Source organism: Humulus lupulus, chromosome 6, assembly GCF_963169125.1.
Source record: "Humulus lupulus chromosome 6, drHumLupu1.1, whole genome shotgun sequence".
Lineage (NCBI taxonomy): Eukaryota > Viridiplantae > Streptophyta > Magnoliopsida > Rosales > Cannabaceae > Humulus > Humulus lupulus.
This window is the reverse complement of record NC_084798.1, coordinates 187,737,752-187,756,177: the sequence shown is the minus strand read 5'-3', so window position 1 is coordinate 187,756,177 and position 18,426 is coordinate 187,737,752. Positions and strand designations below refer to the sequence as shown.

The 18,426-nt window shown below is 32.8% G+C and overlaps 1 long non-coding RNA gene across 1 annotated transcript; it reads right to left on the bottom strand.

Annotated features, from left to right (window-relative positions):
• Positions 1-9,112: 9,112 nt before the first annotated feature.
• LOC133784355 (uncharacterized) lies at positions 9,113-10,340 on the bottom strand. The gene is made up of 2 exons (XR_009871298.1): positions 10,214-10,340; positions 9,113-9,342 (listed from the first exon to the last, which is right to left on the bottom strand). It is a non-coding gene; the product is annotated as an uncharacterized LOC133784355 (long non-coding RNA).
• Positions 10,341-18,426: the final 8,086 nt, after the last annotated feature.

Sequence of the window (18,426 nt, the reverse complement as noted above, 5' to 3'; positions counted from 1 at the left end):
AGTAGAAATTTTTCTATAGTTTCTTTACTCTCAAAATTATAGAGGGAGTCCCTATTTATAGAGGGAGAAAATAACTAAAAAGAAATTAAACAACAAATGAGGTTTACACAATAAATATGAAATATTAATAATAAAATATGATTTTGAAAAATCAAATCTTATTATTAATATTAACCTTGCTATTTTGGTGAATGGTCAATTTGCCATTTTTCTAAAACACCACAAAATGTGAGCTTTAGAGCTCAAAATGGAAGAATCAATGCCCAATATGCACAAGAAAATGGGCTGATGGGTGGCTAGAATTTTGACCAAGTCGTGGCCAATAGAGGCGCGCCACGTGTCTAAGTAGTGGCAAGCTTAGGTCTGGGCTTGTTTGGGCTCATTTTGGGCTTAATTTATTTAAAAAAAATGCCACTTTTTCAACAAATTTTTTTTTTTCATTTTTGATTCTTTCTTTCTTCTTTATGCCAAAATGCAACTTTAATTCCTAAAAAATAACAATAAATTAAATCATAATCAAATATTTTTATTTATAAAATAAATTATATTAATTCTATGAAAATATTAATTAAACTTAATTTATTTTGACTATTAAAATCAATAAATATGCATTTTTCACCACTAATCACTCACAACATGTTTCCACTTGCCAAAACTTTTATGACTGGTGAGCTTCGAGTTCTAGTATTGTATTCGGTTTCAATTGCTAAATTTAGGAACTCTATCTTGTTGCTTTTTGTTGGACCATATAGTGTATTTGTTTTAGCACACTTGTATCTGTATTCCCGATTTTTTAAATTAGTTGTGTTTTTCTTTTTTGCCCTAGATTGTTTCTAGCCGAACATAAAAATTAGCGACGAAAGAGAAAGCCTCTTGATTAAAAGAGGTTTCTTTCATGAGTCTAAGGATTCAACCATTAGCATATGGATGGTCTGCAATCCGTACTGCATGCAGATCATGTCGCGTTTTTGTTTCACTACTGATTTGGATCTCAATGCTGCCATGGTTCAATCCATGTGGGGCGACTGTAAGGAGGCAGAGGTCCTCAAGGCATGTGAGGAGAAAATGAAGAGATTCACTTCCCATCCTCTGACTTTTTATCCCTTTCGCTCTTTTTGGAAAAGACCAAGAGGACGTTTTTGAAACCCAAAGGGCCCATGAAAAGTACTACTCCGCTCCTGATGTCAGGAGCAGAAGAGCCTCTTCCGTGCATATTCCTAGGCCTGACCTCAACATTAGTAGTGTGAATATTCATTCGATTAATTCTTGAGTTTCACCAAGACCACCTCAACAGGCCTTACCTCCACAAGCCGCAGGTTCATTTGAACCCAAAAATAAAATAAAAGCTCCACCCACCAACTCCGATGAGGATTCTAACAATGGAATAGTGTTGGAGTCCCACTTTAAAATCTCGAGGAGAGAGCCCACCGGCCCTTTAACCAAAAAATCTCTTGGCCCAGGTTTAAGTCCTGTGCCTTGTATATTATCATGTTTTGTTACAACATCTGCTAGCCAAGAAGGGCAACCTGGATGTACTACTCAGGTTGTTGTCTTTGTTTTGAGGTCATTAAATGCCTCACAAATAGCTTCTGACACTCGTGCTTCTGCGGGGATGCCCTCTAATTTGGCTCCAGTGCATCCGCCAGTGTCCAAATCCCTAAGTATAGGATCTTCCCAGACTTCTGGACACGCTGCTGTAGCAGTCAAAGTGGCCGATGTTATGGTTTCTGCTGTTATTTTACCACTTGCCCCTCCATCATCTTCTACAAGGGTCCCTACTCCTATAATTTCAGGAGGAGCCCCAGTTTTACAGCTTTCCACCTCTGACAACCCAGATGCGGTAAAAAGGGGCTCGACTTCTTTGAAAAATAGCCCATTCCTTGATAATTTATTTGCTAGCGTGGAGTATTCTTCAGAGGCAGGAGGGATTGACAATTGTCTCGGGAGTGATGCCCCAAAAAGGAGGCATCACTCCTGAGGGGCTCGACTTCTATCCCGTTGCCACTGCAGTCCCTTCTTTCCTCAGGTATTGATTCACCAATTGATTTTTTGAATCAGCTGGGTTCAACTGTCGTGAGCACCCCAATCTTCTTACTGAGTGAGTTGGGTTGCGACAAAGAAAGCAATGCTAACATTGTCATGGTTGTGAGTGAACCTAAGCCCCAAAAAAATCAGATGGTTGTTGTTGCCCCTATCGTGCCCAGTAGTTCTAATGTAAGTTCCTCCCTAGGGGCCACAGCTATGACAAACATAGTTATGTCTCTACCTTCTTTGCCCCTAGTAGAAGTTGTTACGGTCGTGGCAGAAGTGTCTAGAACATCATCGAAGGCTAATGTAACAGTTGTGTCTGATCCCCTCTTGCCTCTATTCTTAATGGAAGAGTGGAGGCAATTACTACTAGTGGAAGAGATGTTGTGGTGGCACACAACCTTAAGGAGGAGGATATTCTCCGGATAGATGTGGTGCGCTTCCCGAGTGAATTGGCTGCACAAGTGGATGACTTCCCCAAAACGAAGGAGGCAATGCGCGAGCATATAATATTGGTAAGTTTAATCATGTTTTAATGCTTAATTTATTTTATAGTCTATGATGATGATTATGATTTACATGGGCTTGCAGGGTTGCTTTTATTCAGACGTGCTTGAACATCATGACTTAGTCATCAAGGGACAACAAGAGGTGGTGACGGAAGACCAGAGAAGAGAACTGTGCAGTTGGAGGAAGCTCATTGGTCCTTAGAGCGAGTGAAAGAACAAAGGTTAAAAAAAATAAAAAATTAGTGGAAGAGATGGCAGAGGAAGATGATGGCCATGCGGCAGAGCTGATTAATTTGGAAATGGAGAAGAAGGTTGTGGAGGACAATAGGGATGTCCAAAAAAAAAATTGGAGTCAATAGAGAAGTTAGTTAAATTTGTGAGAGGGAAATCCGATGAGGAGATAAGCTCTTTATTGTTGCAATCGCAAAGAGGGATGCTACACAACAGGCTTTGAGGGGTCTACAAGAGAAGTTGACAGCAGTGGAAGGACAAGTTAATGACCTTCTGCAGAATATTGAACAAGTTCATGTTGAGAAGACTCGAGAGGAAATTCGTGACCAAGAGAATGTAGAGAAAGTGAATATCCGGATCAGCGATGTGGAACTGGACAAGTATATGGACGTTATTTTGAATGACGACAAGCGTTCGCTGTCGCAGAAGAGAGATATGCTTGTACAATACTGTGAGTCATTCAAAATTACTCTTGGCGACTATGATTTGGATTATTATTTGTGGGACTTGGGTGATGTATCTTTCAACTATCCAACAGAACACCAAGAAGTGTTGCGAGTAAATGATGATATATTGGGGTTCTTGTATCACATTGATGGGTCTCCAACAGAGGAGTTTATACCTCCTGTAGAAGCGGTGGACCCAACAGATCCGAAAGGAAAGCGAGTGATGCAGACTGTTGTGAACGTGGCAGCAGAAGAAATGATGATGGCTGTAGCAGATCCCACAAGTCGACCAAAAAGAACTCTAGCAGCTAGTGCTATAGTCAAATGCTCGTCTTCCACAGTAGATAAGAGCACGGAAGGTGGTGTTCGCCAGTCGTGAAATAGAGATTTTATGTTAAACACTATTTTTGCTTTGTTTTTTTGTAGCTGTTAGATTTTTAAATTTATGGTTATTTTTGTACAGAAAATATTAAGTGTGGTATAATTTCTAGCCACCGTGGAGTGTGGTTGATATTGAAATGTATTCTATTGTCATTTCTTTTCAGTGTTAAGCTATGTTGTGCACGGTCAGAGGCCATTCAGGCCATATGCGCATAGGTACTCTGGGTGGCCGTATAGGTGGTGGGAGCATCTGCCCAGTTAAGCATTTTTATTGTGATAATACTGTAGCGCCCTGGTTAGCCAAGACCATTACACTGTATATTTTGAATAGTGCTAAACTCACTAAACGGGTCATTTGGCCATAAATGTGAAACTAAACGTGATTAATAGTTTAGGGTTAAAAATTTCGGTCGAAATGAATAGTTATTTCGTTAAAACGTTAAGCTGTGCATGAGATCCCATAATAAACATTTACAAAGTTGTTTACAGTTCCAAAAGGGTAATTACAACTCAAAAGTCACAACCCGCCGACCTAAGCGGCAAAAATAGGGTTTAACCCTAGTTCCTCTGAGAAACCTTGGCTGTGGTGGTCAAGCGGCCACATATGTACACGTCGCCACCGAAGCTCTCCAACTCATGGCTGGTCCATCTTCCCTTTCCCCTTACCTGCACCTTATAAGCATTTAATAACACATTACCAAATCACAATAAGCATGCCTAGCAATAATAAACATACTCATGCATGCATACCATTCATATAAATGAATACTGAGTCATATGGGGCCAGCTGCCGAAAACACATGATTAATAAATCACATTGGGGCTCAACACCCTAGGATATGGGACTAATAAGTCACCCTAGGGCCCATTGCCCTATCCTCTATATAACTAGCCTTGGAGCTGGCCCAGCGTACTTGGCGCTTAATTTTCCATGACCATTGGGTCGGACGAGCGTATGATCGCTTCTGATTAGGCCTAACCATATCGACAAGCGCTCGGTGCACTATTTCCACCCATGACTTATAATTCAAAGATTTTGACCAGCGCTCAGTGCACTGTTGTCGCCCTTGACTCATAAGTCAAGTCTTTTCAATCAGAAAATGTAGACAAGCATATTGTTGGGGTTTTATGCCCTAATTAAAACCCAATTTCTTTGTAATCTCATTTGTTATCAACAAAAGAATAGAAATCATTTTTTGACTTGGTCAATCACTTTGCTCACATGTTTTATTATTCATGATTATTTGTTTAATATAAACTTCTATTAAATCCTGAGCAAATAACTAATTGTATTTATAGTGACATAATCACAGTGGAATATAAATATGATTATATGTTCAAAATAAATTAGTCGTAAGATTAGTCAGTGCACAGGATTTACACTGACTTGCCAATCTACGATGTGATCTACTTACACATTGTAGTGTTATGTTCTTTCCAGAACATTAGCATGGTAGATAAGATCGGATGTAATTGTTACATCGGACTGGACTGATATTGACAGTTGATAAGATAAGTAAACATACTGTTATTATCTATTCTAGTCATATTATATAGTTGACCATAGGTCAATTCAATATCAATTCTGAGTGGTTAGTATTCTAACTGATTGTATTATTTGAGTTCTTTGACTTGTTCATTACCAGCTTACCCTACGGACTAGCCCATACTTATATCTTGGGAACTTGGTAGTATAATTGAGTGGGAGTGTTAATCATAGATAAGAACATCTATAGCTTCTGATGAAGAAGTGAAACAATGGTTTCCTTTTAGTTTGGTTCAAGGTGCTAAATGATAGAGATCTCATTTCAGTAATTAATATTAGTTTACAAAAATATCATTTACAAGGAACTAAGTATTTTAAGGATAAAATACAATGAGGATAAACGATATTTTAGTCCCATCTCATTGTAGACCGTCTATAGAGGATTGAGTGACAATTATGGTTGTAACAATGGATAATTAATAGCATATCTATATTTGTTATAGAGCGTTCTATGAATTCAATAGTGCAATTCCGAGTCTTTAGTGGAGTCACGGGGTATTAATAAGTTAGTAAATTTATTTGTTAGATTTATGATAACTTATTGGAGCTTGATTTCTTAGGCCCATGGTCCCCATTGTACCTTGGATAAAATCATCTAGATAATCTCAATTAATTGATTTAATTATCAATTAGAATTATCAAAGTTGACCGGGTCAATTTTGGATAGTTTCACAGAGTTATGTAATTTTGAGAAAAAAAAAAGAAATTAGGGCAGATTTATTAGTTAAGATAAATTGGTATCTAAATTAATAAATAATTTTCAATCAAGGTTCAAATTATAAATAATTAATTTGATAAATGATTTAAATAATTATTTAATTAATTAAATCAATAGAAAATAATACTGGCCTTGATTTTAAGTCCAATGGGCTTATAATCAAATGAAAATTTTCAGAGGCCTAAAGCCCATGATAATTTCCACCTAAGGCTGTTAATTGACTATTATTTTATTTATTTTTTAATTAAATTAAATGGCCTAATTGATTCTATAAAAGGAGTGCTAAGTGAGAGAAGAAAACATAAGTCATAAAACGATAGACACTAGTTTTCTGATAGTTTTTAGATTCTCTCTAAACACAAGTCCTTTTCTAAGCCTCTTTGTTATTTTCCCTTCTTCTCTTTGTATCTATCTCATGTGTTGAGAATTTCTCACTCTAGTTTAGTTGATTCTAAGGATACTTTTGAAGACTGTGAATAAAATTGAAGATCGGTTCAGTTTCTTGGTAATACTTTGCGACAGAAAGGATATAAGGGTTAGAGAAACTGAAGAAAGGACCCATTCATTCCGCTGCGTATAATGTAAGTATTCTTATCATGATTTCTCTTTGAAATAAATTTTAGAAACATGTTCTAGGTTGTCTTATATTAACTTGTTTAATATTAGATCTACATGAAAATAAATAAAGATCATGTATAAGTTTTCCTAACAATCGGGCTCAGAGCCTTTGGTAATCTTTATTTTCATGCATGAACATGTTAAAAATTGGATTATTTGACGTATTTGAATAATTGGATGGATTTTCATGTTTTTATGAAGCATATTGATTTTATGTGATTATTAGCAATTTTTAGGTTATTTTGTAGTGTGTTCTATGCCATTAATTTTTATATATGCTTTATTTTGTGTAAAACATGTTAAAAATTAATTAGAAAATGGTTTTGGTTTGAAAAATTGCACAACATTTCTTTTTCGGAAAAATTTGGCATGGCTGCCATTGCGTGCGCACACGCGCGCGCACACATGCGCGCGTCACCTCCTGCGCGTGCTCACCCAGCCACCGCGTGCGTGCATGCGCGCACCGCTCTGAAATCCACGCGCGTATCCTCGGTCACCACTCGCACACCCCATGCGCGCACCTCGCACCCTGCGCGCGCACGCACAGCCATCAGCAGCCATGTGAACAGTACTCGTCATGGGTACTATTCATAAAAAAAAAATTATTTTTTAAATTAAAAAATAAAAATTGTGAAAATTAATTATTTATAATCAAAATAAAAAATATCAGATTTGTTTTTGAATTTAAAAATGTTTTTTAAAATAAGATATTTTTGTTAGTTGAGATTTAAATAATTAGATATTTTCTACAAAGATTCAAATTCAAATTTAAAAATAGACTAACAACTTAATTTTAAATCTTCTAAAATTTTAAAATATTATAATTAAGATATCAGATATTTAAGATATTTTCCTTTAAATACTTGATATTTTTTTATTAAATCTTTATTTGAAAATATAAATATCTTTTTATTCTATAGTTTTTAATATTTAAATTATTTGAAATTTCCAATTTGTTAGTTAGATATTTTATGGATATTTGAATTTGATTAAATGTTTTGAGATATTTTAGGGTTATTATAACTATTAATTTTTTTTAAATGGTTAACATATTAGCTAATAGTTGTAACAACATAAGATATTTTTTGAAAAATAGTTATGATATTGATTTTAAAGTTTAAAATTGCTTAAATTTTGAAAAAAATCATCTTCTTTTAATTAATTAATAATTTTTTTTAATAAATGAGATTTAAATTAACTATGGTTAATTGTTGATAAATCCTATTTAAATTAAATTAATATTTTTTTTCAAATTAACCTAAACCAAGTTGATTGTTGATAAATGAAATTTAAATTAACTATTGTTAACTGTTGATAAATTTCATTTAAATTGACTTATTTTTGTAAAAATTTAATTAATTTGAAATTTTTTTATAAATTCTAGATGATTAATTGTGATATTTTTGCAAATGAAATAAATTGTGGTATTTTTGCATAAATTCGTAGAATTGCTCATATAGTAACATAATTAAGCCCATCCAATTATAACATGTTTGTTTGCACTATATGTGGTATTTTTACAATTGGGCTTAGATGCATATAGTGGCTCATATGTTTGTTAGATATATGGATTTTGCCAAATAAAATATTCATAAAATGATATGTTTTATTTGGGCCCATTAGAAAATATAAAGTTTAAATTCCTCTCTTGTGAGTGATTCCACTTGTGAAGGTTCATTTGCATTGCATGACTATAGTGGGCCTAATCAATTAATAACAATTAATAAAATGAATGTTTAAATTCCTGTCTTTTGGACATTGTATGGAAGATTGGGGGCATTTGTAGTGGGAACGACATACTGGAGCCAGCCCTCTCCATACAAGCCCAATTATTAAGGCCTATTTGCCTGAGTTGGACTTAATTGTATAGGTTCATTATATTAATTAAACATAAATATTGATTAGCAACAAATTAATTCTAAATTAATTGAATTTGTTTTAATATGACACTTTAGAATTAATAAGAAATTATAGGACTTTGGTTTTAAAAATTCTAATCTTACAATTTTTGGAGAACCATAATCATTAATTTTTGAAAATTAATAATAAAAATACTATTCTTTTTAATTTTATAATGAGCTTATTTTAAGAATTTTTATTCGATCTCCACCGTTGGTTTAACATAGTCAATAGCTTAATGGGGCCTCGAGACGCTTTGATTCGTCCCCCTACGGAAAGTGTTCATTAGTTATTTTGACAATGTTAGATTTCGAAAGATAGTTATTGAAACCGTGGGTTTAGCTCATAAAATAAGATATTTTCACTACTACAAAAAAAGGTTTTTTAGGACTAGCATTGCAAGTCCTAAAAAAGTTTTTAGGACTCGCGGGGCGCGAGTCCTCTATTTGAGAGCCTTAAAAACTGAGGTAAAAAAATCAGGTTGAGTGCCTTTAATTAAGTTCTTAGGACTTGCAAAATCTGGTTGATTGCCTTTAAGTAATTTTTTAGGACTCGCACTCGCAAATCGAGTTGAGTGCCTTTAAGTAATTTTTTAAGACTTGTTTTGCATGCCCTTAAAAGTAATTTAAAAAAAAAAAATGCAGCTACAATTTTCATTTTGATTTAGAAAAAATATATCCCTTTGAGTGTCCAAAATGTATTATATATGTTAGATTTCTAAAATTTTAAAAGAAAATACAACAAAATAATTTTTTATTAATTACTCAAAAATATAATTTCAATATTTAGTCTACTCGGCTTAAAAAATCATATTACATGATAGTTTATACTACAATGAAATTCTATCATCACCAAATATTAAACAAGAAATGTATACAATGTTAGTGAAATATATTTTTTATTCTAAAAACTTCAACTGCCAATGTTGTCTAGTATTGCGCCAAAGAAATGCATCTCAATATAGACCTGCACATTATAAAAAAGTTATTTAATTAATAAAAAGATTCTCCACCGGAAATAAAAAGTTCTCAAAATGTTGACCACTAGAAATAAAAAAAACAAGAGGGTCCACACATAATTGATCAGTGTACATCTCTAGATCTACGGATAATGTATATCCAATTAATTTGGAGATCTATATAATAATTCAAACTTATAAATAAGTAGACACACACAACAATTATATATATATGTAATAGATGCGAGAATTAAACTATCAGTATAGGTATTCATATAGTCAAGCAGCAAACAATTTCATGTTAGATAGTACTATTTCATAAAATGTTATTCATCCAGTACATAGAGGTATTTCAAAACAGTAGCAAACTACACCAAAATCAGCAACAAAATAGACCATAAATCTACCATATTAATCCATTCAACTTAGTTAACAAAATAGACCGTAAATCAATCATATTAATCCATTCAAACCGGTTGCAAAATGCACCAAAATCCAGTCAATAAATATACCAAAAACTAGTAGCAAAATACAAGTAGTAGCCATTAAAGAAGTAGCAAAATAGACCATAAATACACCAAAATCCAGTCACAAAATACAACAAAATCAAGTCACAAAATACACCGAAAACCAGTAGTGAAACACAAGTATAAAGCCATTAAAGCATAAGCAAAATACACTTCATATGAATGTCAATTTAAAGTTATAATGCAACAAAGAAATAATGTATGCATTTTTTTATCAAAAGAAAGAATCCAAACTACTTGAAGTTATTTTTCTTTGAGATCGATGGTTAGTGTTGGTGTAATTGGTATAATAAAACTACTAACTAGTATCAAAGCCTAATATTGTCAATGAAAAACATCCAGCTTAACTTACCATTCCAGAGAGATGATCATTAATGTAAGTCATTGACCTCAACATAGCATCAAGTGTATCTTTAGTGAGTTGAAGCTTCACTTCCACTTCTCCTGAAGAAGATTTCGAATTGTCTTGTAGCTGCCAAAAGAAAAAGGAAATTTTTTGAGCGTAAGATGAACAAGAAAAAAAAATCAGTAAAATGATGAGAGCCAACCATTTGAAAATAATTTACAACCTAGCATTTTAACTATGGGAAAAATCAGTAAAATTACATGCATTAATTAAATAAAAAAGAAGATATTGTATATGGTAAAATTCTGAACTATACATAACCACACTCAGTAACACTGTTATCTCATGTCAAACCTTAATAGGTTTCTAATATCCCAATCTAAGCATTTGCTTCAATTCATAAAAACAATATCAATTTTAATGAGACTCTTGTTTGAAAGTGTTATCACATCAGTTGATCATAGTTAAGAATGATCACAGCTATCTAATCATGTTTTTAGCTATAATATAAATAAATAGAACATATTTTAGGTAATACAAAGATACCATTAAATAAATGATTAGATATATACTTCATTAATAATATAAGTGAGTTATTATATACATTATATGTGCAACTAATTCACTATGCAAATGGAGTAATCTACTCATCACTCAACCCAACCTAGCCTATTTACATAATCATACTAGTAATTTTTAATTCATACACTATGAAAATTAGGCTATAAGTACCACGTATTTAACAAAAACTATATAGATTATTATATAAGCTCAAAGCATAACTATGGTATCAAATATACATACATATAGTCAGAGGCAGATTATTGAATTTGGGATATGGCAGTCCCACCCTGATTCCTTAATTTAAAGAAGAAAAAATATTGCCATTTTGTTTTAGCTTTAGTTAAAAAAAAATATATGACTCAATAGATCCAGTGAGAATGTTGATGATGTAGGATTATCAAATAAAACTTCTGTCTGGAATATTTTTGAGGGTATATGATAGGAACCAAATCTAGAGAAACACCAAACAAATAACATTAGCCTAAAATATGGAATATTATTGCTGAAATTGAAAGAAATACACACATATAAAGCTCACCACAATTCACTGCACATTTCGTACCCCTTTTCTCACCCCACCCTTCCCCACATTTATATAATGTTCTAACAACCAAACTTACCCTTGCTAACAATCAACCCATTCCACTAATGACAGTAGCATGATAGTTTTAACTCAACATAACTCTTAATTCAAATCAATTAAAGTAAGCTATACATCTTTTATAACTAAGTTGCAAAGCAAGAAAGTGTTCAAATTGCCAAATGTCCCTGTTTTACTATGCTTCAAAGTGTTTGATATTAATTTATATATATATGTGTGTGTGTGTTCAATTTAAAAACAAAACAAAACCCCATAGATTTTAGAAGCATTTTCTCAGTTGGAAATTATTCGTTATAAACAAGAGCTCTCATTTATATATACTCAGAAACTCTTAAACTTCAAATTCATACATAATATATACCAAAAACATCAAATTATCAGCTAATCTTAAAAAGAACTATATTTTCAATAATTCTAACATTTTATAAATTGCAAAATAAAAACAATAGCTTTATAACTATGATGAGAAATTTAGAAAGCATATATTATCATATTACAATCAAAGCATATCACAATTAAATGTATGTGATTTATCAAAATAAGAAATCATAAATGAAGAAAATGTTGCAATCCGCGAGCCCAAATTAAGCATGCCTTTTCCATATTGTGCCTACTTGCTTTAATAAAATATACAAATTAAGAAAATAAAATAAACATACAAAACAAAACCAAGTATAAAAAAATCTACAGAAAATCAGACAGCATATCCCCTAATTTACTAGCCTAGCCATCTGTTACAATCAACATCAACAAGTCAAACAAATCAAACAACACACAGGTTTTCATCCATATATCATTGTAACACACAAAATTCTCAGAACCTACTTCACTAAGATATGCAAGTTTTCAACCTTCCGTTATCATTGCAACACACATAATTCCCATAACCTACTTCACTACGGATGAATATCTAAGATATTCAAACACCACTAAAATTATACAATTATTCAAAATTATAAAAGATTGAATTTTTTTAAAAATAAATCAAATACAACATACCTCTTGCAATTAGCTACCAATCCAATGCTTTAAGACCATCAAAATTTTAACATAAGCATTATTATCAATATTATAAAAAAAGAAAAAAGGTCAGATGTTGACATTTAACCTTAAAAAGTTCACATAAGTATAATTTAAATAATAAATCATGTTGCACCACGGCACCAAAAACCAAGTTATGTGTTCAATCAACTTATTCTGCCCACTAATATTTGCTCATGATCAATCAAAATACCTCACAAAATGTCCAAACCACACACACGTCACTCTTGTAATCTTTGTTACAACATTGAAATTTATAGATCTGTTCATATTAACAAGTGAGCCAAAATATAGATATTTATCAATCTAAGCATAAAGAATGTCTTGAAACATATTTGGGTAAGTTTGGATTCTCATTTCTCATTAATACACACAATACAAAACTGAAGTCATTTTAACCCTCTAATTTTTTTAATGAACAACCATACAAAAATGTTGATACAATAATTATAAGAGTCACCATCAATTTAATATACAATTGTCAACTAATTTTTTTATATATGAAACAACAAGACATAGAAATTATCATTATTTTATTTAATATGGTGTATTAGTATATTATAGGGATTAGTATATAATCAATTACTCAATAGTGACTCACAAATTATTAACCAAATTATTTTATATTATCTCAAACTAAGTCTAAGAATACATAACTTGGCATAATATCATAAAAACCTCAAAAGTCATGAAAATCAAAAGTAAATATCATGGATAGAAATATAAGAAGCAAAATATCGACTCTATCTAATATAATTAAAAGACTTAACAATAAAAAAATAAATATAAAAAGAAGAACACTTGACAACAAATGAGAAAGAAAAAATGAAAGTATTTTGACCAAAGAAAAAACAAAATATGAATTAGCGGAGGATTCCTTTATGCTTTGATATATGACTAATAAGACATTATTATCATAATGTCATTTTCTTCGTGAATTGTAAAAATAAAACTATTTATATAATATTTATATATATGTATTGCATATAATTGATAAAAAATGAAATCACATATGCATATAATGACATACATAGATATAGGATAATAATGGATTTCTAGACCCAAATATCTCTCATTTGCTAACACTTTTCCACTCAAGGCAGGGACACACACAAAAATGAATTCAATCATTGCATTTTTTTTATCATTATTTCCACATAATATATGATAAGCATATTTTCAGCTATAAATCTTGAATAAAAATAAATTAAATAATAATTAAATATAGAGAAAATAAGCAAAGCTTAGCTCATTATAATAAGTACATACACGATAACAATATTTATGTTCTATGATTAATGCAGTGCAAAAGTATTGCAAAGAAAAATGGGAAAACATGAAGCTATTGAATGGAAAAAATTATAAGGCCACTGGCATAATACCATGCTTCCTAATCTTCTGAAGGGTTATACTCACATCACTGGCAGCATCAAAACAAGTACAGAGACATTCCTTAACACTAAAAAAATAATTTTCCCAACAATTCTATATATCTCTTTTATGATTTCTATCTAATATGGTTTCATTTTTCATTTTAGTTTTTTTTTCTCTTTTGAATTTGTTATTTGTTTTGCAAGATAATATATATATATATACACACACAATACATAAAACCAACACATATAAGTTTTCAAATCAAGCATTCAAACGGAGCAAAATGCTCAAAGCACAAGTCTACTTTCTACCTTGCCTCTAAATATTTTATAGCAGAATTCATTGAAGACTTTTATCAAACATATGGAAGTCACTCTCAGTTTTTTCTCTATATGTATAAATATACACAAGTGTGAGAAAGAGTGTAGAATAAACACTTTGCTCATGTGTTTATACGAACAACACTATAGACCAATACACTACAAAATTTTTAGTTTCTTTGATTACAAAATTTTTAGTTTCTTTGCTCATATGATACGCATACCTATCGAGCCTCTGAGTCGTCCAGCACCAATGAGCCCCCAAGCCTCCGCGTCATCCAGCCCCTCGTAACCCCCGAGCCTCTGTTGGTCCAGCCTCTCACAACCCCCAAGCCTCTGCGTCATCCAACCCCGAGCCTTTGTCGATCGGTGAGAGGGAGTGCGGCTGGGGGAGTTCGTTGAGGCTAAGGCTGAGAGAGAAGAGAGATAGGCTGAGGCTGAGAGAGAAGAGAGAAGAGGCGACAGAAAGAGAGTGGGAGTAGGTTAAAGTTTTAGGGTTTTTAATTTTAAAAATAAAAGTTGTCTTTAAAAATATTTTAAAAAATTAATAAGTAATTTTTTTTACTTGAATAAGTAGTTTTTATTAGTTTAATAAATATATTATATATTTTTGTATTGGTTAATAGATTTTTCAGTTAAAAAAATATTTTTATATATAAAAAATATTTAATTAATTATATGATATAATAGATATTTTATTAATAGCTAATATTATATATTATTAATAAATTGGAAAAATTATTTAAATAACTTATTACAAATTATTAGGACTTGCAAAACGAGTCTTTAAAAGTCTTTTAGGACTCGCAAAACGAGTCTTTAAAAGTCACCATTCCTAATTTTTCAGCCTAGGTTGCGAGTCCTAAAAGAGTATTAAGGACTCCCAAAGCAAGTCCTTAAAATTGTTAAGTAAAACACTCATTTTTTAGCCTAGATTTTTTTAGGACTCGCATATTTTTTTAGGACATTTATTGCGAGTCCTAAATTATATTTTTTCAGGACTCTCAATGAGTGTACTAAAAACTCCATAAATATTTTTAAGGATTTGCATTTATGTGCGTTCCTAAAAAAGTGTCCCGTAAATGGTATTTTGTAGTAGTGTTTGTTTTCTTATTTTGATCGAATAGTAGGTTGTTAATAATTGTGTCCATTATTAAATAAGTTTACAACTTTATTTAACTAGTGGTATTTTTGACTCTCGCCAACCGGGACAAGGATATCATAGATTAGTTAAAAATCTAAAGAAATAGAGATATGATTTTTTTTTTTTGGTATTTTTTTCTCATATCTTACATACTTTGGTATATGTTGTGCTATTTCTTGAAAATTTGTGTGAATATAAGTTTTATTGAGCAAATGTGATTGATTTTTATTTTATTGATAATTTGTAGTATAATTATGGATGTGTTTACTCCCATCATTTCCCAACTTTCGATGGAGAAACTCACTGGAGAAAACTTCCTTAATTGGAAGCAAAATATCAACACAGAGTTGATTGATGACAACTCCAAATTCATCATGATTGAGGAATCCCCAGAACGAGCACCGTGTCCGCACGTTCGTGATGGCACCGTAAATGCTTGGATAGCACTGTCTCTGCACATACGTGATGACATCGTGAATGCTTGAATGGCACTGTGTCTGCACGTTCGTGATCAACTCAACTATGGTCTGACGCAGCTCATGAACGAGCTTCAGATTATTGAGCATATCATAGGTGGACCTAGTAAAGGAGGAGAAAATAAGACTACTATTGGCTGAAGCTAACCAAGCTTCGTCTTCGAAAGCTGGAAACAAGAGGAAAGGTGGACAAAAAAACAACCCCAAGCCTGCAAAGGCTGAAAAGACGAGTGCACAACCAAATTCACAAACACCTAAGGGGAAGAACAAGAAAAACAAGAAAGGTAAAGGTAAATGTTTTCACTGCAAAGAGAATGTGAATTGGAAACAGGATTGCCCAAGTTTCTAGTTGCTAAAAACAAAAGTAATGATTATAGTTCATTTATCTTGGAAACACGTGTTTTAGAAAATGATACATCTGTTTGGATTATTGATTATGGATCTACTAACCATGTTTGTAACCCTTTATAACTTCTTGAATCATGGGAGGAAGTGGACGAAGGCGGCTTAAATCTTAGAGTTGGGAACAGAGCGTTCATTGCGGTCCAAGCTAGAGGAAGAGCTCGTCTAATGTTTAGAAATAAATTTTTAATTTTAAATGATGTATTTTTTATTCCGGATTTTAGTAGAAATTTAATTTCAGTTTCCATGTTGCAATTAGAATAATTTGTTATGACTTTCACAAGTTATAATATATCTATTTATTTCAATGGATCACAATTGTGTATTGCATGTTTGGAAAACAGGCTTTATATTTAGCGACTTAACGAACCCCTCGCTCTTAACAATGATTTATTCAAAGTAGCTAAACCTAGGACCAATAAACATCAAAAGACCGATAACGATAATATGACGTATTTATGGCACTTGAGACTAGGTCACATTGGCTATGATAGGATTCAAAGACTTACAAAGGAAGGGCCTTTGAGGGAACTCACCTTAGGTGAATTACCTGTCTGTGAATCTTGTCTAGAAGGAAAACTGACCAAGTGTCCATTCTCTGCAAAGGTTGATAAGGCCAAAGAACCACTTGAACTTGTTCATTAAGATGTTTGTGGACCTTTGAATGTACAAGCCAGGGGTGGTTTTGAGTATTTCGTCACTTTCATTGATGATTACTCTAGATACTCATGTATTTACCAAATGCATATGAAATCAAAAATATTTTCAAAGTTTAAGGAATTCCTAGCAATGACTCAGAACCAATTAGGTAAAACATTACAGATCTTGCGATCTGATAGGGGTGGAGAATATTTGGATATACAGTTCCAAGATCATTTAACTGAACTTGAGATTTTATCACAACTTACTGCACTAGGTACTCCGCAACAAAATGGTGTAGCGGAACGCCGGAATAGAACTTTATTAGAAATGGTTAGATGCATTCTTAGTTACTCAACTCTACCAACTTTGTTCTGTGGTCATGCAATTGAAACCGTGAATGACATTCTCAATGTCGTGCCGTCTAAATCAATCCCCAAAACATCTTTAGAACGCTGGAATAGGTGTCAACCTAGTTTATGCCATTATAGAATCTAGGGGTGTCCCACCCACGTCCTGAGGAAAAAGGAAGAAAAGCTAGAACCGCGAACTAAAGTTTGCATGTTTGTTGGCTATCCTAAGGGTACTCGGGGTGGACTTTTCTATAGTCATTCAGAAAAGAAAGTGTTTACTTCTACGAATGCTACTTTTCTGGAAAATAACTATGTCAAAAACTTCAAACTACGCAACAAAGTATTTTTAGAAGAGATGGTTAAAGAATTGACTCCAACCAATGTTCCATTGTCATCAATGTGAGTTGAAGATGAAATTCCCACTCTTTATTTCCAACCGACACAAGTCGATTTAAATGAAAAAAGTACCAATGTTCATGAGCAAACAGTCACGGAGCCTCGTCGTAGCAGGAGGGTTTCTAGGAACCCAGTTCACTATGGTTTGGATGGTGAAACCAATATGGTTTTTGGTGACACTAGTGATGATGATCTATTGTCTTTCAAACAGGCAATGGCTAGCCCTGAAAAGGAACTATGGCTCGAAGCCATGAAATAGGAAATGGAGTCCATGTACTCAAATTCCGTCTGGGATCTTGTTGAAGCTCCTAGTTACTTTAGGTCCATTGGGTGCAAGTGGATCTACAAGAAGAAACGAGGTGTTGATGGAAATATCAAGACTTATAAAGCTCGATTAGTGGCAAAGGGTTATACCCAAGAGAAGGCGTGGACTATGAGGAAACTTTTAGTGTGGTAGCCATGCTCAAGTCCATTCGCATCCTCCTATCCATAGCAGCCGCTCTTGACTATGAGATCTAGAAAATGGACGTCAAGAAAACTTTTCTTAATGGAAAGCTTGAAAAATTCAGTTATATGGATCAGCCAGAAGGATTTAAAGTAGTTGGACAAGAAATAAAAGTTTACTAGTTGAATAGGTCTATTTATGGACTTAAGCAAGCTTCTCGTTACTAGAACCTTAGGTTTGATGAAATAATCAAAACCTATGGCTTTGAACAATATATTGATGAGCCTTGTGTTTACCAACTAAAGGCAAATCAAATAATGGTATTCTTGGTTCTTTATGTAGATGATATCTTACTCATTGGAAACAATGTTAAGAAATTGTCAGATGTGAAGAATTGGCTGAGCACTCAATTCCAGATGAAGGATTTGGGTGAAGCAAGTTATGATCTAGGTATCTAGATCATT